This window comes from Alosa pseudoharengus, unplaced genomic scaffold (genome assembly GCF_046254945.1).
Source record: "Alosa pseudoharengus isolate Yale_2024_CS ecotype anadromous, Long Island Sound unplaced genomic scaffold, YU_APseudo_1.1 YU_APseudo_1.1_scf_12, whole genome shotgun sequence".
NCBI classification, from domain to species: Eukaryota; Metazoa; Chordata; class Actinopteri; order Clupeiformes; family Clupeidae; genus Alosa; species Alosa pseudoharengus.
In genome coordinates this window covers 35783134-35808581 of record NW_027468587.1, presented here as the reverse complement: position 1 = coordinate 35808581, position 25448 = coordinate 35783134, and the positions used below count along the sequence as shown (strand labels likewise).

General features: G+C 42.4%; 2 long non-coding RNA genes across 2 annotated transcripts; one reads left to right on the top strand and one right to left on the bottom strand.

Moving 5' to 3' along the window:
- The first annotated feature begins 15228 nt into the window (after nucleotides 1-15228).
- Nucleotides 15229-16872, top strand: LOC143118508 (uncharacterized). The gene is made up of 4 exons (XR_012986162.1): nucleotides 15229-15579; nucleotides 16185-16254; nucleotides 16345-16499; nucleotides 16781-16872. It is a non-coding gene; the product is annotated as an uncharacterized LOC143118508 (long non-coding RNA).
- On the bottom strand, nucleotides 16651-19085 carry LOC143118509 (uncharacterized). The gene is made up of 4 exons (XR_012986163.1): nucleotides 18705-19085; nucleotides 17533-17705; nucleotides 17306-17448; nucleotides 16651-17091 (listed from the first exon to the last, which is right to left on the bottom strand). It is a non-coding gene; the product is annotated as an uncharacterized LOC143118509 (long non-coding RNA).
- Nucleotides 19086-25448: the final 6363 nt, after the last annotated feature.

Here is a 25448-nt window from a genome sequence, read left to right as displayed (position 1 = left end):
GTAGGCTAGCCTACCATTGTTGCAGAAATCACGTATAAGAAGGTATCCCTTCGATTTCTGTTTATTTTCGCATATTCCAACATAAGGAAGCAGCATGAGACTCCCGTCATAATCGTCATGAGGACATTCCTCCCAAATGGCCCTATCACGTCTTTGAGCATACCTTTTCTTGGGATATAATTTTTTGCACAGAAATTCGAATGTTGTCTTTCAAATGTGTCAATGACGTGATTCATTAGCAGAAAGCTAGTGTGTTGTGGTCAACAACGACCCAACCTGTAAGAAATCGATAGGACGTGACTACTCGTTCATTCAACTTTTGACCTATAATCCATATTGAGCTTGCAGAAACCACAATCAAATCTTCTATTTCTCAACTACAACCAGGTGAAAGAGACAAATTTAGCCGTCTAGCTCCATAGACCCCCATTGTTTTTGCACTTATTCGTGATCGCTCCTAGCTGAACTGCAACAGATTGCAGGTACAATGGAGTTAATAGGGAGTGATCCGGCTCTCCGTAAACGGGCTCTGGCTACACGCGAGAAACACGAAGACGTGCATTAATGACGCGGAAGCGATGCAGGCCATAGTTTTGCACAAATTGAAGCAGAAATAGGCCTACACCAAATGTTGAAAAACTTTCACGTGTGATGAAGTCTTGGGTAGGCTATGTTGTTCACCTATTCTGATTCTGAAGGAGAATATCCTTTTGGAGATTATGATCGATCGTCTATTGACAGTTATAGTCACGGTGCGTCTGTGAATGGAGGTGCGTCTTTGCGTGTATAGCCTATGACGGTGTCCACCAAGCATACCATGTGTAGCAGGTAGACCTTCTCTGCCTGCTATTTCCAATAGCACCTGCCAGTGCTAATGAAGGGGGCAGGGCATGGGCTTAGGCAATTAATCAATCTGGCACCAGTGGAGTGCTACTTAAGAGGGGCAGTAGCCAGTAGCAATGTAGACTCCATTTGGTGTAGCCCCTGTCCGTGCTACCGTCAGGTATGCTGGCTCCCCGTAGACATTTGTGGTTTTATGTTATGTATATTGTGGTGTTTTCATTGTTTAATCTTCTGTGTTCTGTTCTTTTAGGCAGCACAGTCATGCTGGTGGGGTAACATGGGTTGTGCTGCTGTCTTGTCTTGTCTTGGTTTTGCTTTGGTTATTTTGTGTTTGGTTTTTGTGTTGCCTGTCTTGTCCTTTTGTTTGTAACTTTTATGTTTATTTAGTAGGGAGGTGGCTCTGAGGGGGGCTAGTCTAAGCACACGTGTGGTGTGGTTTTGTGTATTGCTTATCGCTTTGCGGTGTGCCTTTGCTGTGTAACAGGTGAGCCTTTCTTGATGCTTGCATGTAAAATATTTGTGTGGACGTCCATAGTTGCCACCCTCAGATCCCCACTGCCCAACCTTTGTCTTAATAAACATTGTTTTCCTGGAATTCATGTCTCCTCTGTGTAGTTACGAACCTGAAAGCGGTATGATCTCTTAGGCTAGCTTTACACGACAACGATCTGAACACAATCCGCAAAAGTGGCGTTGCGTTCCCACTTTTTATTTCATGTTTAGACGAGCGTCTTTGGGTGGAAATTTGCATGCACACGGTGACGCAAAAGTGTGTGAAATTTGATGTAGTTTGCATGCCAGGTGGCTAGGTGGTACTGTGAAGCACTGCCATACAACAACACCAAGAGCGCGCGCATGCGTTGAAACTTCCTTCTACTTCTCTCCGTAGTAGCGCGAAATAGCCGAAAATCAAAACATGGCGAAGAAGCGAGCCGGTAAGACAGACAACTTTGTCTGGACAGACAGGCCCGGAGTGGGTAATCGGGAGAATTCCCGGTGGGCCGCTTCACTTTTGGGCCGGTCGAGGGAAAAATATTGGCATTTGTCACGTTAATCTATCTTCTCCTATAGTTGGCTACACACGTTCGCATTCTATGCCTAACACCGCAGCCTCTGCATGGGTTGTTCTCCCCTCCCAAGAAGAGTTAATTGGTTGGGTCCATATAGCCAGTCTTTCCTAAAAAGTTTTCTCAGATACCAGCTGGGCCGGCCCTACCGTAGTGATAAGCGTCAGGGAGGATGGATGGTAGAAAGATGCCATGAGGCCAGGTAAAAAAGACAAAGTATTGGAGGGAAATGCTGCCAAATGTGCTATGCTTCCAATTTTTTTTGAAGAGGACAGACATAGGTGGCAACTGGTAAAGAGAGCTAGCCATGATTATAACGGCGTAATTGGGCTGATAACCTACTGGACGTTGTAGCCTTGTCAACCTATTCGCAAGTAACATATTAAATGAATTAAAATATTATCATTTTGGTATCATCCAATATGGCTATTCATAGACTTTGCAAATATTATGCAAATATTGATAACAAAACTCAAGCTTGATCTGTGTGTGCAGTAGCCTATAGGCCTAAAAACAAAAGTAGCCTAAGCAGCAGATCAGCCAGTCCCCCGCTGAAAATGATGAGCCCGAAATTAACTATGACTATAGGGACAAGTAGAAAGGATAATAGAGTTAACCATATGAATTCAAGTTATTTTATGGAAGAAAGAACAGTAGGCTATGACAGCAGTAGGCTACATGATCAACCTATATGGCTTGTTTGCTCAGAAGGGGGTGTAGTAAAGGAGCAAATCACCAAACAACATGATAGCTGACCCATGCAGAAAAAAACATGTAAACAATACAGTAGTTCAATATGCCTCTTGGAATTGTGGGATACATTTCAAATGCTTTATTTCTTCCTTCCTGTTTTTGTTAACTTATCAACCTATCCTTGTGGAATAGTGGAATATTAGCCTATAATAAAAACTACAGGATAGAAAGCTGAAATGTTGCCTTATTTATCCAATTTCAACCACCACTAAAAAAGTGGGCCGGTCTTGGGCCTGAAACTCCCGGGCTGAAAAGTGGCCCCACTCCGGCCCTGTGGACAGACGAGGAGGTCGAGATGTTATTGCAAACAACCCTGGATTACAAGGCCACAAAGGCACAAGAGGGAGTGGACTGGGAGTCCTGTCAGTCAAAATATGTGGATATATGGACCGAATTTCTACGTCAGTATCCTGTACCTGGAGGGACGGCATATCCACATGAGAAGGAGGCTATCTGCAGATAGCATCAAAACTAAAAGGAGTGCGGGCAAAGTATAGGCAGGCTGTCGATACTCAGCGGCGGAGTGGCCATGGGAGAGTGATCTCTCTTTATTTTGATTTATGCAATTGTGACCCCTAGGGGGGTCTTTAAACCAGTTACAGTTTGTAACCAACAATCTGAGTTTTAGATGTGTACAAGCAGGCTATCCCAATAAAGGGAAATAAATGGAGAGAGGGACTGGAGTATTATAAAAGTAAAAAAACAGTTTATTTTATTATCCACGTAGATGCATACATTAAAACAGACACTAGGCCTCTGGGCAGCAAACCTCACAGGGACAACAATATGCAAAATTAAGGTGTTTGGATAAGTAACACTCAAAGATTTCAGCAAGTTTCAATCAGCAAACACAGAATATATATAGGGCATGTCACAGGTCACACACACAGCAATTCATTTACTATACACAGCAATTAATTTACTATACACAGCAATCCGTGACCACACAACAAGATTGTTACCCCTCCCGAATATTGCATTAACCCAATGGCCTAGAATACAACATACAACAGACAAACATGAAACGTACAGCAACACATACAAGAGGCTGATGGGCAGCACGGTGGGCCTCCCTCCCACACACACACTCGCTCTCTCTCACACACACACACACACAACTGAATACTAAAACAGGGCACAGGAAAAACAGTGGCCAAGGTGGCATACGACGGTCCTCCTGTATGAACGCAGGCCGCGGCGTCTAGTCAGGAGCTTGTTAAGTTGTAAGTTCGTAGCGATCACTTTAAGCCGTCTGGTATACATGCATACCCAGGCCAAAACTCTCAGCACAACAAACAGCACTCAGCAAGTTAGCGATCACACTCTAAACAGGTGAATTTTCATTGAAACACGCAGACACAATTTGTAGCCGGCGAGGGCTTGTGGAGACAAGGAGCTGGACGCAACCACGGCACTAACCGCATAAACACCAGGCCAAGATTATGATCAACCAAAAGTCCAAAGAACCAAGAGTCTGGGTGGCGAGACACACTAATGAGGCACCGGCAGTTTGCTGGATTTAAAGGTGTAGCGCCAAGCGGCCACCCCCTGATTCAAATTAAGGCATCCAATCGAGGCCCAAATCCCACTGCCTACGTCCTACCCGCTACATTCACCCCCCCCTTAAATGTCACCGTCCCGGTGACAGGGCAAGGGTCAAACCCAAGGCCTGAAAACAGCACTATGGGAAGAAATGGTTAGAGCACTTTCTGCCGCGGCCACGGGGTATTCCAACAGTTGTGCATGGAAGGTTATGGGGGTTGGGGTGATGGCCTGCATTTGTTCTAGCAGTCCTCCTTGGAGGTGCATCAATTGCCACCAATACTCCTAAGTCATCACCTTCATCTATACTGCCATCAACATCATCCACTATAGCAGCGGTTCCCAAACTTTTCCCCCCGCGTACCACCGCCTACATTCCGACTCGGCTCGCGTACCCCCACCATCCGACACATAAACACATAAAAACGTAACGAATTCTATAACCCCCCCCCCCCCCCCCCGGTTTTAGGTGTGTGCATTTGGTCAGTTAAAAAGTTACATCCACATACAATATCTTATAATAGGCCTACAACAACGCCTGTAAATGATATCCTTTAATTTCATGTTTCCATATCATTATGACCTGATTCGAAATTGTGTATTTATTCATGAATTAATCACAAAAGATTTAAAATGTTAATTTTACACCTGTCCGCCATAGCCCTTTTCATCTCGCGTACCCCCTAGAAGCAGCTCGCGTACCACCGGGGGTACGCGTACCACAGTTTGGGAATCCCTGCACTATAGGGTCTGGCATGCTTACATTAAGCATTTCACCCCCAGGTACAAGATGGGGCATACCTGGGTCAGATGGGAGGGGGCGCAGTTCTTTTCGGTTGATATTCTTCTCGGGACCTGACTGATCCCTGGGCCTAATTGTATAAAGTGTACCAACCTCATCAAGGCACCTCACAACCTCATACACCACATTTTCCCAATGATCACTAATCTTGTGCCGTCCATGCGGGTGGCTGCGACGATACACTAGTGTGCCAGGGGGCAGGAGTGGCAAAGGAACCAAATGATTCTTTGCTCGTTGTTGAGCGGCTGCCTCCAAATGAGCTCGGGCCTGACTATAAATGGCAGAGAGATGTTCCTGGTGTTCTTGAACCCACTCGGCAGTAGTAGAAGCTGATGGAATGTCGATTGTGCCCAACAATGAATCAAGTGGAAGGGTGGGCTTACGCCCAAACATCAGTTCATACGGAGAAAACCCCGTAGACTGATGGGCTGTGGTGTTATAAGCAAACAGAACCTGTGGCAAATGGTAAGGCCACCGTCTCTTCTTGTCAGGGAATAGTGTACGAAGCAAGTCATGCAATGTGCGATTAAATCGCTCACATTGTCCGTTGCCCTCTGGATGGTATGGGCTAGTGCGGGATTTACGAATTCCGTACACTCTGCACAATTGTTGAAACAGCTCACCTTCAAAATTGCGCCCTTGATCAGTATGGATACGTAGTGGGACACCATAAGTGTAAAACCACTGCTCTGTCAAGACTCGAGCTACCGTTGATGACTTCTGGTCTGCCGTTGGATATGCCTGCGCAACCAAAAGATTCTCTTTCCCATCACTAGATTTGTCCAATATGGAAAAGTCAACAGCTAAAATTTCTAGGGGCCTTGATGCCAACAGACTACCCATAAAGGTCCTCAGTTTTGGCTGAGTTGACTTGGCCACCACACAGCGCCGACATTCACGGCACCACCGGTCGACATCCTTCTGCATAAAAGGCCAATAACATCGCTGGCGGACAAGACTAGTCGTTCGCTCTACCCCTTGGTGGCCATGATCATAATGTAAGGCTTTGAGCACTTCGGTCTGTAGAGCCTGAGGCAGCAATAGCTGCAAGACCTCTTTAATGCTGCCAGGGACATGTGTTTTCCTGTATAGGACACCTTCGTGGACTACTAGGTCTGCCCATTGACGGGCAAGCTCCACAACAGCTGGGGACTCATTGGACCTCTCTGGGGCTGTAGGAGGACTGCCCCTCTTCCAATATACAAGGAAGGCCTTCAAAACAGGGTCCTCAGCCTGCAAGAGTTGGAGGTTTGCCCTAGTTCTTGTAGGGCATGCATCTATGGCCTGTATTTCAACAGAAGGGGACATGACCACACTCTTAATTTCAGCTGGCACAGAGATCCCCGAGGCCACCCCATCCATAGAGACTGGGACTGGTGGTGCGGGCAAGCGGGATATCGCATCCGCATTCTTGTTACATGCACCAGGGCAGTACTCTATGGTGAAATCAAAAAGAGCTAGTTGCGCAGCCCAACGTTGCTCTACGGCTCCTAACTTAGCTGTCCGTAGATAGCACAGCGGGTTGTTATCAGTCAGAACAGTAAATTTGGTACCCAGCAGATAATCCCGAAACTTGTCTGTTACTGCCCACTTGAGTGCCAACAGTTCAAGTTTCATGGCTGAGTAGTTATCCATATTTCGCTCGGTTGGGCGCAAGCCCCTGCTTGCATAAGCGACTGGACGCCGAGGCCCTCCGTCCTGCTCTTGAGATAAAACTGCGCCAAGCCCAAGTCCGCTAGCATCTACCTCAAGGACAAATGGTTTGCTAAAATCAGCGTAACCCAACACTGGTGCGCTTATCAGTTTGTCCCTCAAAGTGTTGAATGCTTGGTCGCAGCCCCAGTCCCAATGGTCCCGCAAAGTGGCATTACGGCCCGTCCTATTCCTTTTAGGGTGTGGCTGCAGCTTTGCCACCAATTTATGTAGAGGGGCCACATAGTGCGCAAACCCCTGCACAAAACGCCGATAATACGACGCGAACCCAAGAAATGACCGTAGCTCTGCAACTGTAGATGGAGTGCTCCAATCCCTAACTGCGCTGATCTTGTCAGGGTCCGTGGAGACCCCAGAGGCCGAAACAACGTGGCCCAAGAACTTTACTTCAGGTTGAAAAAAATGACACTTCTTTAGTTTGAGCTTGAGATTGTACTCGACTAAATACCACCTCCAAACGTTCCAGATGTTGTTTGAATGTGGATGAAAAAATGACCACATCATCTAAATACAGGAGGAGGGAATGAAAACGTTGGTCCCCAAATATTCTTTCCATCAGTCGCTGAGAAGTCCCGGGTGCGTTGCACAACCCATATGGCATTCTCTGGAACTCAAACAGGCCAAATGGCGTGCAAAAAGCGGTTTTAGCCCGATCCTTCTCAGCAACTGCCACCTGGTTATAGCCGCTCGCAAGGTCGAGAGTGGAGAAAAGTGACGCACCTGTGAGGGCATCCAAAGACTCTTCGATTCTTGGTAATGGGAAGGCGTCTTTCCTCGTCTTTGCATTTAGTTGTCTGTAATCGACACAAAGACGAATAGACCCATCTTTTTTTTTCAACAACTACGATGGGTGAAGAATAAGGACTGCAGCTCCTGGATATGTGCCTTCACTACATCATATCGGGATGGTGGAAGTCGTCTATAGCGCTGCCGTACTGGAGTGTCATCAATCAAAGGAATCTCGTGCTCGATCAAGTCAGTGCAGCCTAAGAGTGCCTCACTACAGCTAAAAGTGTCACTATACTTCTGAAGTAAAGCCTTGGCTTCCCATTGCTCGGACTCAGTTAGATTAGGCCAGGAAAGGTCAGAAAATCCCAATGAAGGGGTTGTAGTAGCCTCCATTGACCGAATGAATGCAACAGGGCCTTGGGTGTCATTTTCTTCCTGAAAGAAGATGGACTTACTAGCAGAACATGCAGTGATCAAGTGCATTTCGCCCAACAGGGTGCGTGGTTTAATCCACTGATCTACATGGCCCACGTTAACAACTGGCACTTGTACTGTACCATTTCCCACGGGGAGCAATGAGGTTGGGATAAGTAAGTCTGGTGGCAACTGCCACTCTGCCCCTGCTGGTTCTAACAGTACAGAGGAAATCAATGGACCAAGCCCCTGCCTACAGGTGGCTGGCACGAACTTTAAAGATCCAGCTGGAACACAGGTGGAGGACCCAGGGGCAGTCAAAACCCTGCCTAAAACACCAGAGGTAGAAAAGTCCTCAAGGCGTTGGCACGCTAATAAGGCATGTTCCCAAACGGCTGGGACTGTTGGCCCAGAAGAGGTAAACAAACTTGCACCGTCTTGGCAAAAGAACTCTTGCAGGCAGGAGGACATTCATCCCGATCAATCCTGGAACAGAGTTTTTCTTTATTCTGAGTCCAGACTCAGGTGGATCCTGGACCACCAAGACGCCTATGGAAGAAAGAACTTTTCCTAAGACTTCTACATCCAATTCTAAGTAACCGCGATATGGGATATCTAGACCGTTGGCCGCTTTTAACTGTAACCAACCACAGGAGCGTAGCTGGTCACACCCCAAGACTCGGAAGTGCCTATTGAAGAAGGACTCAGTGATGGTAGATACCATCGAACCGGTATCTATAAGGCAAGTAACAGTTACACCACCCATCCGAACATCCGCCACTGGACACTCGCCCACCAATGCAGAAGGACAGGACAAAAAAGATGTAAACGAATCTGAGCCCATCAAACCCCCTTCTAGTGCTTGGCTCCTTGCACTAGAGGGTGCTAGTTTCCCTGCTGCTTGCTAGAAGAGTCATCCCTCCCATTCCCAGTGGGTGGCCTGGACCCCACCCCCACACGCTGTGTCTGCCGTGAGTTAACCTGGCAATCCCTAGCCATGTGGCCTACCTGTTCGCAACGCAGACAAATAGGTCGGCCATCCACATCAAACCGAAACCGCCTCTGAGGATTAATCTGCCTATTTGGTAGATTGGATGGCCCAGATGTTTAAGAATAGTATCTAATTGGGCCTGCTGCCTACGTAAACAGTCTTTGAGTTCGGTCAATTCATTGGTTGGTTGTGCTACAACGGCCTGGGCTTCTGCCTGCTGTGCTCCTGCCACTCCTGAGCTAGCGTCACATGAAAAAGCCCTTGCACGGACAGGGCGCGGCCCCTCGCCATCATCGGCCCAGCGAAATGCCTCACGACACAAGTCCAAAAAGGTAGAGTTAGGATTAAGGCGGATGTACTGTTTTAACTCTCTCCGCAGCATTTTGTCTCTAACGTTTTCTGCAAATTGATCACGGAGAACACAGTCCGGATTAGCAATTGCCGTTGTATTTTTACGTTGTATGACTTCCATAAATTACATTAATGAGTGTGAAAATTCACGCAACGTTTCTCCCTCCCGTTGACGACATTGGAAGAATTTTTGTTGGGCATCAATATAAGACTGACTGCAGCCAAAAGTCTCAGTCAGTATACAGAAAATGTTTTCAGGCTCGGCTCTAGCTGCAGCTGGACGGAGTTTAATTTCTAGCTTTGCCTCCCCATCCAGAAGGTCATACACAAAATGCGCCTGCTCACCTTTGGACATATGCCTAACCTGTAAACATCGACGGACTTCCTCAATCCATTCCTCCACTGGAGGAGACTCTGAACCACCAGAGAACCTGGGATATTTGCGTTCTCTAGGAACATACACATACCTTAGTCCAGAAGACCCTGGCTCCTGAGGATTTGGCTCTTGGCGATTTGGCTCTGGTTGACTCTGCTCTCCCTGTTCTACATCCACAGCAGATGCTACATTGCCCTGTCGTAGCCTTTCATTGTCAGCCTGCAACTGTTTAATCTGCTCCATTAGCTGCTGACCCGTTCCTCCAGCTCCTGAGACATTTCAAATCGGACAAAACCAAAATGGACAAAGAAAAGGTTACGTTTCTTTTTTATATATATATACACACACAAACCCACTTGTCCTTGCAGAACTGTTGTCGAGGCTCTGTCCTCAACCACTGTCTTTCCTGTACTCTACCTGCACTCAATACACACACAGACAAAACATTGGAAGAAAAAAAAAAGATATACACCAGTCCCAATCAATCCTGCCCCGACTACGCCAAATGTGACCCCTAGGGGGGTCTTTAAACCAGTTACAGTTTGTAACCAACAATCTGAGTTTTAGATGTGTACAAGCAGGCTATCCCAATAAAGGGAAATAAATGGAGAGAGGGACTGGAGTATTATAAAAGTAAAAAAACAGTTTATTTTATTATCCACGTAGATGCATACATTAAAACAGACACTAGGCCTCTGGACAGCAAACCTCACAGGGACAACAATATGCAAAATTAAGGTGTTTGGATAAGTAACACTCAAAGATTTCAGCAAGTTTCAATCAGCAAACACAGAATATATAGGGCACGTCACAGGTCACACACACAGCAATTAATTTACTATACACAGCAATTAATTTACTATACACAGCAATCCGTGACCACACAACAAGATTGTTACCCCTCCCGAATATTGCATTAACCCAATGGCCTAGAATACAACATACAACAGACAAACATGAAACTTACAGCAACACATACAAGAGGCTGATGGGCAGCACGGTGGGCCTCCCTCCCACACACACGCTCGCTCTCTCTCACACACACACACACACAACTGAATACTAAAACAGGGCACAGGAAAAACAGTGGCCAAGGTGGCATACGACGGTCCTCCTGTATGAACGCAGGCCGCGGCGTCTAGTCAGGAGCTTGTTAAGTTGTAATTTCGTAGCGATCACTTTAAGCCGTCTGGTATACATGCATACCCAGGCAAAAACTCTCAGCACAACAAACAGCACTCAGCAAGTTAGCGATCACACTCTAAACAGGTGAATTTTCATTGAAACACGCAGACACAATTTGTAGCCGGCGAGGGCTTGTGGAGACAAGGAGCTGGACGCAACCACGGCACTAACCGCATAAACACCAGGCCAAGATTATGATCAACCAAGAGTCCAAGGAACCAAGAGTCTGGGTGGCGAGACACACTAATGAGGCACCGGCAGTTTGCTGGATTTAAAGGTGTAGCGCCAAGCGGCCACCACCTGATTCAAATTAAGGCATCCAATCGAGGCCCAAATCCCACTGCCTACGTCCTACCCGCTACACAATGACATATGGGGTGGGTCGCCAGCCACCAGCACAATAGAGGCTAGTGTCGAAACATCTGAAGTAAACAACACCGTGGATAGTGCTAGCGAGTCGAGCATTATATTGTCTGATCCGCCGGAAGAGTCAATAGTCAGCCCCCGGACCTCAGTCCAGTCCAGGAGAGATCTACTTCAGGTATGTTTATAAGACAATACAAAAATACATAGAGTTTATTTGTCACATGAATTTCTCTCTAGGGATAAATAATGTTTATATCTATCTATCTATCTATCTATCTATCTACATACTAGATGTATTACATGTAGTTAAATAGCATTTGGATGTTCAACTTTTTGTGCAGGGTTGATAGAAAGAATGTCCGGAAGTAATTTAATAAATAGCAAAAGAGTGGAGTATAGGTTTCATCACTATCAATACCAAAGATATCATTAGCTAATGACTGCTCTCTGCTCTTCTTAAGGCAAGGCTCGATGGCCATAGAAGTCAAAGGCTCCAGAAGAGACTAAGGGTGGATCCAGTGCAGTGTAAAGAATTACATAATTAGGCTGTATAGAATGCAACATGTTCATTAGCCTAACTTAAACATGCCTAACAAGATCTAGCCAGTATATTTTCATGGACAGCAAGAGTCCGCTTCGTTTGTTGTTTTAAAAAGGCTACGTTGTTTGTTGCTGCTACCCACGTTATCTCCAGTAGTGACTGTTTAACTTACACAGATGCGCACACACACGAATGAGCGCTCACACCACTACCCCCTAATGCTATGCCTCTTTATTTGATAACAATAAATTAAGAAATGTTTCCTATTCTGGGAAATGTTTAGTTTCTTTTTCTTTCGGCCGCGGTTCAATGATACCGTTTAAGGCGAGACACTACAGGTGAATAGGGTAAAAATGTTAAATAATAGACATCACCATGAAACTTCCTCAGTTGATTACTTACACAAGTATGAACAAAAAATGTATTACAAGTTTTTGAAATTCGAATGTTTAATTATGCAAATTAGGCATTATCTCATTAAATATGCGCAAATGTGCATATATTTTCGGTAGATAGATCTGAACATATGATAAAGCCTGGTACAAAATGATTCTTTCATTTTGTTTGCATACAAGATAAAAATAAAATTACAGAGGGATTTCAGGATATCTTCTTTCATTACCTAGGAAATCAGAATATACTGTCCATAGCCTTAAAAAATCGATTTTTGCCTTATATTTTTGATTAAAATGTCACATAAATCAGGCCAGGAATGATTTATTAACAAATCCCTCTGTAAATATCTTCAGAATACTGCTAAGTGTATATCTGGAAAGTTTGGTGTACATAGGTGCTACATAGGCTGAGATGTTTCTACTGGAAAATGATAAAAACTCAATTTGAGAAAACAGCCTGGGAACACAGCCAAGAGATTCCGTTCTCAGCCTAGACTCGCCTTTGAACTTTCGCGATTGGTTGCGGTTACAAAGGAAGTGTCCATATTTGGATAGCACAACGTCATGCAGGAAAAACAGAGCTTTCCAACGGTACTACACATGTTATGTTTTGTATCACGGTCGCGGTAGAGCATGAAACGTTAGAAGACTAACTTTTGGGGAATTTAGGAGAAATATACAGGCGCGAGTAGACAAAATGTAATGAAATAAACACCTAAATGTGTAAATCGGGCTTTGTTGTTGTAGTAGTGTGAAAGAATACATGCTAAGGTAGCAAATTAGCCCAAAATCTCGAAATTGACCAGTGCATGAAAAAACGATGTTTTCACCTGCCGTGTCTCGCCTTAATTGTGCCAGAAATTATCCGCGGACCAGTAATCGCCTCGTCGAGGAGGCCCTAACCCTGCAGATCATAGACAGAGAACGCATAGGCCTACTGTATGCTTTGGGTAAAGAACACTTTCCATGTCCAGTGTACACGGAGAATGACAGTGTCTTGGAGCGGCCGCATCCCCCGCAACTGATTCCGACAGATACCGACACTTCTACTTTTTATGGTGGTGGAGTTGACCGGACATCTGAGGCTTCAGACGTTACTAATTTATCATCATCCATCGCGTCTGGCCTCTAAAAAAACTTTCAAGGCTAGTCTGCCTGGGCCTGGCCATGTTTGAACCGCCTCACTCATTTGTTCGTCGTTTTAAGCCGCGTGCGCTTCCTATTTGAAATGCAGCATAGGCTATGCGTGTTGTTTAATAGCCTTCTTTTTAAATGATAGAGCCTGTTCATTTAAAAACATAGCCAGAGGACGTATAATATAGGCTTACATATTAAGGCTTATTCTCAAATTCAGAATGCGTTAGGGGACGGGATTATTAGCCAATTTCAATCGGACAATTTGACCGGAGAGATCTAATTTTGTCGGACATTTCATTTTTTTTCCGGCCAATGTCCGGTAATTACCGGACAACGGAAACCCTGACCTGGACATGAAAAAGAAGATCGTAGACATCATTGAGCAGGCTGAAAGGAGCAACAGAGAGAGACTGGACACCATTGCAGAGGAAATAAGGATAAGCCATAGCTTTGATTTCCTTGTGAGACACATCACCTCTCAGCCACCACCACCCATCGCCCCCACACATTCATACACACCACCACCACCCATGGCCCCCGCACATACATACACACCACCACCCATGGCCCCTGCACATACATACACACCACTACCCATGGCCCCCGCACATACATACACACCACCACCCATGGCCCCCGCACATACATACACACCACTACCCATGGACCCTGCACATCCATACACACCACAACACATGGGCCCTGCTCATTCATACACTGCTCAGCCCATGGCCCCTGTACCTCCATCCTCCTACAGACGACTACTAGAAGAGGAACACTCCAGTTGTTCCTGGACCAACAACTCTTTAACCAATCACAGCCTTGTGATGTCATCAATGTGAGTCTTCTGCTTCTCCCATAGACCTCTCCAGAATATATCCCGCCTCCTAACTTCCGTATCCATCCAACTTCCGGGCGTGGATTGTCTATGGGAAATAACATGGCGTTTTGAAAGATCGTACCTGTCAAACTCTGTAAGTGACAAAGTAGAAAAAGCTGCTGGGCCGATTGGCCTACACACTTCTGCCATCTAGGTTTCCACTGGATTTTTTTATTTTCGGTGGCGTTTGAGTAGTATAGTCTATAGTATACTATTTAAACGGCACCGACAATCAAAAAATCCAGTGGAAACTATATGGCAGAAGTGTGTAGGCCAATCTGCCCACCGGCTTTTTCAACTTCGCTACCTACAGATGTTTTACCGGTATGATATTTCGAAACGCCATGTTATTCCCCATAGACAATCCACGCCCGGAAGTTGGATGGATACGGAAGTTACGGAGGCGGGACTTATTCTGGAGAGGTCTATGGCCATTTTGAAATTTCCCTCCAGAAACAACCAGTGGATCACCAACTTGTATCTCAATAAAGGTAGGTCCTTGCATATTTTTTGTGTAAAATAGTTGTAAAATAAAGTAATTCCGAGTGGAATCTGAATATATGCACCTTAGAATTTTTTTATTTTCGTTTTAGTTGACTTGGTTCCATATTTGTCCAATGTCAGCTGCCAGGCTAGGAACCATACATTTACTGTAATACATTAGCTTCCTAATAGGTAATTCAGTGGCTATGCATCTTTTAAATAACTTATTTCGAAGGGATACAGTAGTTGAAGTAGCTTTGAAGCTCATTTAGCAATCTTGGTGCCGCTGTTATTATGTTAGAGGCTAGGCTAGGGAACATAAATTTATGCTACCAAATTAGCTTGCTAATAGGTAGGTGCAGCATGCAACTATGAAGTGCCAAGCCGGTGTTATGTTAGTTCACTTGCTAAGGAGCACACTTTTGGACTACTAATGTAGCTTGGTAATAGGCTAAAGCAGTAGCGACATTGCCATGTTGGTCTTGGACCGTCTTTACAATGTTGGTCCAGGACCCACATTGTCATGTTTGTGCAGGACCGTCATTACAATGTTGGTCCAGGACCCACATTGTCATGTTTGTCCAGGACCGTCTTTACAACCCAGGTAAAAAAAAAAACTATTAAAGTGCCCATATTTTGACTATTTTTCAACAAGTTCAAATAGGTCTTTGAGTTCCATAAAACATGTTTCAGAAGTTGTTTGGTGGAAATAGCGTGTAGGAAACGATTGTTACCTACCTCTATTACCCTCTGTTTCAGCCCCTTCCAGAGTGTGCTGTTTTCTGCTGCTCATTACATATTCATGATCTGCAGCTAATTTGGCCACGCCCAAAGCTTCTAGAATCTTTGCCCACGCCCCACTGACTCTTACCACTACTACTACGTTAACTTTCACATGGACATGGCAGCAGTAGTTCAACCATACATGTTCGAACCAGAATCTGATCCTGAAGGAGGGGAGTCTCCTGCACTACCCTAGACTCAGAGAATTCAGCAAGACGCTTCTAAATGGTTAGTGAAACTTTCTATTTTTTTGAAACTTAGATAGTCAGTGTTTAGCCCGTGAAAGCTAAGTTAGGCTAGTCTAGCTATCGATAGCTAACGTTAGTGCCAGGTCAGGCACTATTATGAATTATTATTCATTATTTATTAAACTTAATGAATTTGTATTCACACAGTAGTAAACTATATTGTGCTTCTTGTTCACTAAACGTGAAGTTATGTCTTGTAAACACCCCGCTGCTTCAAGCTTCGCTCGGTTGGCAGATCCTGTAACCTGCTCTAACTTATAATATTTAATAACGTTAACGTTAGTTTTTTCACTGTACTGAGTGTTCCTAAAGTACAGTAGTATTTTTCTGTCATACTTATGAGACTTGCATGTATGCGCTTGATATATTGGTGTATACTGATGTGTTCGCATTGTAAACTTGAGAAAGTCTAGCCTAGCACTACTTACCATTCACCTACTTACGTCAGGCTGAGAAAAAGTACTAGCTAGCTGGAGCACGCTCGTTCAAATGTAATCGTGGGTGCTATTATTGGGTAAAAAATACCAGGTTTATTATTTCTTTAGCTTTATTCATGCATGACTCCTTTTGTATTTGTTTGTTTAGGTGCACATGTGGAAATTGTGCAACAATGCTGTCAGAGCCTGAGAATTTATGCTGCCAGGAGGTACCACAGGTAACATGATCTTTCCTATACTTATGTCAGCAATGTATGATTGCAGACAAGATGCCACTGCAGATACTTACCTTATGTTATGCATAACAGGTTACAAGACGGCTGCAGCAGCTGGATGAAAGGCCTCCATGTATGATAGGCAAACAGGTTCTAAACCTGGACGGTCTAAATGTGTTCTCACTGCAGAATGCATGCAACATTTACAGGGCTGACTACGGTCCTTTACAGTTATGGGGAATAGAGCAGTGAGTTATCTGTAATAACCTACTTACATTCACTGTTCATACAACATAATAAAGCAAATATAGTCTGCCAAAGCCTCTTTCAGATTTTTTTCTTGAACATAGCCAAGTATTTCCTTAGCAAACTGTATATTACACAAATTCACATGAAGCATTTTACACATGCAATAAACATTTATTTACCACTGTCATTGTACATAAAAATACAGTATTGAATGATTCACTGATTCCAAATTAGACATACATTATAAAACCTTTTGACTAGCAATGTTCATTTTTCTCAGTCGTTACAGGTATTAAGCCTACAGAAGTTTTGTGAGCTGGTGCTGGGGCTTCCTTGGTAGAAAGATACGGGTAGTGATCGCCTCATGTGTCGTGACGGGAGTTTCCTGACGCCCATGGAAGATATGTAGGCTTCAAACTCCCGCCCCTTGATTGAATCTTGAGACATAGCTGGCGATGACCTCCTCCTTGTCTGGATGCTCATATTGTGAAGACAGGTCCGGCGGGATGTTTATCTTCAGAATCTTGTCTCCATACGATGATGGGTCAACAAAGACTTTCTCCATGATCATGTCCATCAAATCAACATACCCTGTGCAATACACATACACACAAAAAAGTGAATCACTAGTATAATTTACTACATTATTCAACAACTGTTCATTTTGCACATGAGATTTTGTAGTTTCTCAGGTATTTAAATACGTTTGTTTGGTTTTATTTATTGTGTTGAAAGCACTGTTGCAGTAATTTGTCATGTACAATGTAAATGTTTGTTTTTGTGTAAAAAAAAAAAAAAAACTTACGGAATGTAGCATCTGTCTTCACTGGTCTGGCTCTGCACTCTCCCTTCCTGGATTTTGGAAAGCGCAGTTTGTAAAGAGGATCCCCTGAAGATGTGGTGGCTTGTCCTCGATTAGCATTCTCATTATAATGCAGTGCAGCCAGTCTTGGACAGTAAAAAGAAAATCAGACATGAAGACAATTTCAAGGAATGGGCAAATATTATCAAAGAATAAACAGTTTCATTTACCTGCACAGCATTCCCAGATATGGATAGACCATGTTTTTGGGTGCGAACCGCAGAATGACACTATGGAACGCCTCCAAAGAGGACGTCTGATAGTGGGGACCGAGTTTGGCAATATCCTTCAGGACAGTCTTCTTGGTCAGCTCCTTTTTCTAGATTGTAGAATGCAGGAGTTCCTGCAAGACAAAAAAAATATATATAGTACATATCATATTTTTGGTAATGACCAAGAAGACAGTTGTGTGCCAACACTCTTTCTTTCAGGGGGCTCAGTCTGGCAACCAATATATTTTGTAGCTGGTCTTTCTTCTGTATGTAATGTTTATGATGTACTGGCCTATACAAAAAGAGAAATGACATCAACTTCATCTTACATGTATGCCAACAGCTACATCAAAAAAAAGGATCACTAATAAATACTACACAAGAGAAGAAACTAATTACAAATAATGGTTGGCTTTGAGTGTAAATTGTCCAGTGATGTAGCAATTTCAACCATACACTCGTTCTACCCTGGACAACACTAACATATTCCAGTTCAGAAAACATTTCCAAACGCATTATTTTAGCAAATTCCCCGAAACCGCCGAGGATGTGTACTGCATGACCGATTTTGTCACAGGGTTTGAATGTCGAGACAATGCAGATTGCTAAGCTAGCGGTTAGCGTTGCCTTGTACGGTGGCAAAACACTACCTACTTGGTTAGTTTAGCAAAACACTGCTTGGTTAGTTCGTGTAGAATTGCAAAATAAACACAGGTAAATACGTGCACAATTTGACATCTCCCTTATACATGAATTAGCTGCTAAAAAGATCAGAAACATATGTTTGGATTAGGGGCGAGCTAGGCCTAGCTACTGTATCTTCTGATGTGGTGGGCAAAAATCTACTGTAGCTTGACGACCAAACTTGTAATCTCGCCCACACACACACTTGTTTTAAACTGACTTTTTGTTGCGCAACCAATTACAGCATAGAAATATTTTACAAATGCACAACTTTCGAAAGTTTCGCTGGACAATGGCTTTGCAGGAGAAACCAAGCAGACTTGTAAACTAACTAATGTTAGAAGCTAGCGCAAGCGGTTAGCCGCCTCGGTGTCAATGGCAAAACACTGCTACAACACACACGAGTTTACCCTAATTTACAAATGAAATTGTATAGAACTACTTACATGTTCCTCATCTGCAGGTATTTCGCGCAAAGTTGGAACTGCGCCGTCGTTTAAGATGAGTTTCCCGGCTAATCCTGCCTTGTACTGACAGTAGTTTGAGAAATAGTCAGTCTCGAAATGATTGTTGCCAGTTTCTTGCCAACTGTAGCAGGGATATTGCCATCAAAAATGAACTCAATCCATGCCGCTCTTCTGTCCTCTTCGGCTGGGACACGATGTAGTGTTTTGTGCTCTTTTGTACAGCCAACAACAGAGCATTTCGCATGGGACTTCGACATGGTGTCTAACCCGAACCAGTGCTTCCAAATCGGTAACAAAATGGCTGCTATCCGAGAAGTTTACTGCTGAACCTGGTGGGTGGAGACACTGTACGTATGCTCTGAGGGGGTGGAAATATTCAAATATTTCGGTTTGTGACGTAGAAAACCCGTGGCGATTTTGAACAGCTCACCCAGAGGCTGAAGGTGGGATCAATTCTGAAACCTGTATCTCACTCAAAACAGCATGGATGGTTTTTCTTACAAGTTTGTATGCATGTGGAAGCACCAGAGACACACAATAACACCCCAAATCCCAGAAAAAGTGATTTTTGCATAATATGGGCACTTTAAAAGTATACTTTTTGAAAGTGTACTAAGTACCGTTTGTACTTTTTTCGTCAAATCCAAGTGTAATTAAGTGTATTGAATTATGTATTAAGTGCAACTTAATACCAACTTGACTATACTTTGAGTGTAATTAGTGTGCTAAAATAGAACAACTTTTTTCAAACTTTAAGTGTTCTTAAGTACATTATACAAAAAAATATTTTATGAGCATTCGAAACAGTCGCAGTACAATTTTGTAACATCCCAAGTGTATTGGAAATGTACTTAAAAGGCATTACAATATAACTAATAATAGTGTAGTAGTGTATTTTGAATACACTCTTATCATCCTCATTCCTATTCATTTGGCATGCTTCTGTAATATTTTAAATTAACTTCAAATGTACTTCCTGACTACAATAAGTGCCTTGAAAGTTTGCAGTTATGTTAATAAAAGTATAGTCTTAAGATACTTTAAGCATTATAAAGGCATGCAATTTAAGTATAATATTAGTGTGCTTTAAAATTGTACTATTAGTACTCTCCTACCTATTCTGTTACATGACAAATTACACTTTGATTATGAGAAAAACATTTTATTGACATGAATGAAAACAAAACATAATATTCATCCATAACAAAAGTAAAACATTTTTCTGAAAGTTATGGATCTCTTGAGCATATCTTTTCAAGTTGGATGTGGTAACGCGATAAAACATGCATTTGGCCGTATTATATTATTTCACATGCATAGATTTTTCGAGTGGCTGTTTGGAGCGCTGGTCAGATTCCTCCTCGCTCGCAGCATTTTTTTCCATGCTTGGGGAGCAGTTTCCTCTGAGTGCGCACGTGCAGAGAGAATTTGGCGCACACATTTAATATCTACGTGTGTGAAATAATATATAATATAATACACCCGAATGCATGTTTCATCGCGCAAGTGCTTTTTGCCACTATTGTGTCGCGATACTCTACAGCCTCATTGGTAGACCATCAATTCAAAATGCAGATTTCATGAAAAACAAAAGTTGTTTACCCTCCTAGGTGAGAGAATTTGCCCTCTAAGCTTGAAATTGTTTACTGGACACCCAGCCTACAGCCAACAACGTAACAGTCTAACATGGCTAAATGTGTAATGCATGATAATTTATTGCTTATTTGTTTGCAAAGTCTTCTGGCCCAGAAAGAAAACCATGGTGGATACGGATCATGGCTGAGGAGGAAAGGTACAGCTGGTAGAGTTGTGCAGTGAGTGAACTTCCCTCCCAATACTGAGATGTGGTGGCAAAAGCTGTGGTAGCTAGCTTCCTTACTAGCACACCATCTTCCAGTCCAAGATGCATAAAGTTTTCGGTGGCAACCCGGGGCTGGACAGCAGTCAAATGCATTGACCTTGGTATTAGAGAATTTGTCTCTGTTGTCTGTGAACAGAAAGATGGAAAACATTTTACAAGATAAACAATATTTTACACAGAAATCCATTGGCAATGATGAGATTAATACAGATTATCTGTACCTATTTGACATTTACTTTTTATGGGTCAAATAGGTATTGACACCATCTGTTTGCCATCCTGGTATGGGTAGACCTGGCCAGGTAGTCTTTCCTTAAAGCGTTGTGCACCTTAAAGCGTTGTGCAAGTGCTCCACCAGCCATCATGACCACATTCTACCGAGGCACCATTGAGAGCATCCTCTCCAGCTGTATCGCTGTGTGGGGCGGAAGCTGCACTGAATACAACAGGAAAGCCCTGCAGCGCATAGTGAACACAGCTGGAAGGATTATTGGTGCTTCACTCCCCTCCCTGAAGGACATTTACACCACCCAACTCACCCGCAAGGCGACCAAAATTGTGAGTGATGCAAGTCACCCCGCTCACAATCTGTTTGATCTACTGCCCTCTGGGAAGAGGTACAGAAGCCTGCGCTCCCGCACTACCAGACTCACCAACAGCTTCATACACCAAGCTGTTAGGATGCTGAACTCTCTCCCTCCTCTCCCCCCTCCACCCTCAGCTACATAACATCCTGGACATTGGACCCACAATGGCCGCCTGCACCACTCCACTTGCACACTTGTACACTTTGCAACTTGTTGCTGTTGTCCTGAAAACACAACACTTCTGCTGCTCTTACATAACTTGCACCACTATGCCACTTTATTTCTTACTTAGGTCAAACAGAACTACCTCAGCCTCTTATTGGCCTGACTTTGCACTAGTATTTTATTTTATTGACTGTCTATGCACAATTTCAACCAAATTTTGCTGCTCTTATTTTTTCATTATATGTGCCCTCTTATTTACTTATTTACTTATTTTTTTGTTTACTTGAATGTTATGTTTGTCTGTGGACTTAAAATTGGTAAAATATGTCTTGTCTCCACCGTGGGATAGTGAGAAACGTAATTTCGATCTCTTTGTATGTCTGGAACATGTGAAGAAATTGACAATAAAGCTGACTTTGACTTTGACTTTGACTTTGACCTTGGCACCGATATGAGTGCAACCACCCTGTTTTCTGCATTTGATTACCTTAGATTCCTTTGTTTCCAATACAACCGTATTATCGTTTTCGGGTCAAATGGCATTTTAAATGGGAGTCGTAGGGGCACTAGCCTACTATTTTGATGCATGAATCAAAATCATCATGTATCAAAATAGTTCTGCCCCTACGACTCCCATTCAAAATGGCATTTGACCCAGAAACGACAATACAGTGTAAAAACATAGTTAGGCTACAGATTAAAACTAGGTAAATTACAAACACTACCATGAAATGAACTTGAATGCTCTGTCAAACACAAATAATTAAAAAAAAAAACTAAATCTATCACATAAACCAAGGCATAATATCAATCATATAGCCTAAGCTTCATAGCACTAACTTAGTAGAACACCAGGTTTAATTCCCCCTCTAATATCAATGGTGAAAAAAAACATTCTACTTCATAAAATGCATGTAATTTGTCCTGTAGACTCATTTTAAAAGATGTCTCCACGATTAAAGAAAAAAACAGCTACAATGTCATTAGCATGCCTAATGAATGAGAAGTGTGACTAGCCTAGCACTATCCTCCTTTCTGTGAGTTAACTTAGCCTACACCACACATAATATTAAAGAACATTGGTGAACTTTAGGCAAACGTTGCTTAATAAAGAACACACTTTCCTCCATCATAGTTTGTCTGACGTTAGTGCTAGCCAACGCTTGTCAATAATCCCACAAACACAAAGCAGGCTAATGTAGTTTTCTTCTTGATAGGGATCTGGTCGACGTATATGACGTTAACGTTAGCTAAATTAGCTAACGTGATCTGGCATTGCTAGCTTGTACTAGCAAGGATAAAAATAAACTCTTGAAAGATTGCTAAGCCATCAATTTAACTTCTCCAAAGACTACCGAAGGTCATAAAGAGTAAGCTACATCAGAATCATTTAACAATATGCTTTGGGACTCACCTGATAACGAATAACTTGGCACTTTAGATCCAACTGGCTTCAGTCCTTGTTATCTCATATGACGAGTCCTTCTGGCTCTGTAGGACCAACGTCTCTGGCATGACTAGAATTTATGGTATCTTTAATTTGGACAAACCTGTAACCTTATACGGACCGTAAACGTATGCATTTTCTGGTCTCTACAGTCCATCTGTCTTGCAAATAAAGTTACAAGCATAGACTGTATGAAATAACGTTAATGTTTGCTCACACCACGTTTTGCTCGAAAGCTGCACAGATCCGCCCACTCATTTCAAATTCAAACAGCCATGTTATTGGTCAACTGGACTGCCTATACATTTAACTGTGTTGCCTATAAATGTAACAAAGTGCCACATTCATCCTCTCACAACCTCTACTACATCACAAACGTATAGGCTACTACCTTACTAAGACACAAAATCAACAAAAGAAAAAATATTATTTGATGACCAAAACTGATAGATCAGTATGTCTCTAGGCTAGGTTATTGCACATTGCCATCCATGCGGCTGACATATCAGGCCTAAAAGCTACACACATTAGTATTTTATTAAAGGTGAGATGACTATGAAACTATGCAAACAATGTATTAGGCCTACCAAAAATATATACTTTCCATAAGTACACTATATTACAACTCTAAGTATTAGCAATTTAATACACTTAAACTAAATAAACTTCTTTACCATTTAAAATACACTAACAACAAAGTACACTTTTAAAAACTACATTACAAAAACACTTTGAATATTGCACAATAAGTATATTTAATTTTAGTACACTGAAGTTGAACTTAATACTATGACTATGAAACTATACAAACAATGTATTAGGCCTACCAAAAAATATACTTTCCATAAGTACACTATATTACAACTCTAAGTATTAGCAATTTAATACTCTTAAAACAAATAAACTTCTCTACCATTTAAAATACACTAACAACAAAGTACACTTTTTAAAAGTACATTACAAAAACACTTTGAATATTGCACAATAAGTATATTTAATTTTAGTACACTGAAGTTGAACTTAATAACATCTACTTTGAAGTATACTTTCTAAAAGTACACATTAAACATACTTTACATAAAGTACAAAACGTGTAAGCATACTTGCTTTATACTTCATGTACTTTAATCATATTTCTAACACACTAAAGTATACTACTTTTTTACCTGGGAATGTTGGTCCAGGACCCACATTGTCGTGTTTGTCCAGGACTGTCATTACAATGTTGGTCCAGGACCGGCTTTACAATGTTGGTCCAGGACCCACATTGTCATGTTTGTCCAGCACCGTCTTTACAATGTTGGTCCTGGACCCACATTGTCGTGTTTGTCCAGGACTGTCATTACAATATTGGTCCAGGACCATCTTTACAGTAGGACTTTATCTCTGACCACTTTCAAGCCATGGCCTTTTGAAATTTTAATATAAAAATCCAATGGTGTTGCTTACTTAACCCTGACGCCTTGTTTGCCAGGTTTAAAAAAATTGAGAGGAAAATATTTTTATTTGGTGTGAAACACACACACACAGGCCTACCTGTTTTTATGCTTTTTTGTTTGTTTTTATAATTTTTATTAACATTTATTTTATCATTATTTTATTTATAAGCTAAGGTTGCAAGCACAGGTGTCTAAAAATAGCTAAAAAGACTTTCAGTATTTTCTGTTTGTAGTTTTGTGTTTAAAAATAGCCGTTCTTTTTTTGTATTATTCTTTAACACTGACGTGGCTCTCCAATCAGATGACATTGGCAGAAGTGGCCCCCAGCTCATTTGAGTTTGAGACCCCTGCTGTAAGTACTGTTGTGTATATTGCCTCAAATATTCCCTGAAGTATGTTTGGCAACACTTTACTTGAAGGTATCTACATAAGAGTGACATGACACTGTAATAACTATGGCATGATACTGCCATGAACGTGTCATAAACATTATAAACAAGTCATAAACGTTTATGACGTATGTCATTAAGTGTAATTCGGATTTTGTCATGACAAGTTGACATTGTTTGGGTTGTCTTGATTATGATAACTTGACATTAATCAAAGTGCATTTACCAGAAGTTGTCTTGGTCATGACAAGTTGACATTAAATTTGTTTGAGATGTCTTTGTAATGACAGTTTGACATTAACCAGGATGACATTACCAGAAGATGTATTTGTCATGACAACTTGACATAAACAGAAAATGCACCATGCATTAAGTTGACATAAAGATAGGCCTACATGCTGGAGAGACAGAAGATGCAAGTGTAGGCCTGGCTGGAGTTGACACTGGGTAGAACACTTATAAAGTATATTGCCTATGTCCATCTTGCGAAATATCACACAGCTGCTACATAAGACATAGGCTATGTGTAGCAGCAGGGTATAACATGTAATCTCCATTAATGAAACAAATTCACTGTAGTAACTTACATGGTATACTATACAACTTACGTGATACACATGCAGTTGATACTGAACGTTTTTGATTTGTCATTGTCTCGTATAGTGCAGACCAAGTTGTTAAGCCAGCACCCCACCCTGACCATGACTATGCTGAACCCTCTATATGATGAGTTGATAAGTTAAATGCGAAAAACAATCAATAATGCTTTAAAATGCAGGAATGGGGACTGGTTGGGATGAGGAAGTGGTTGAAGAGGAGCCTGCTTTGATGAGTT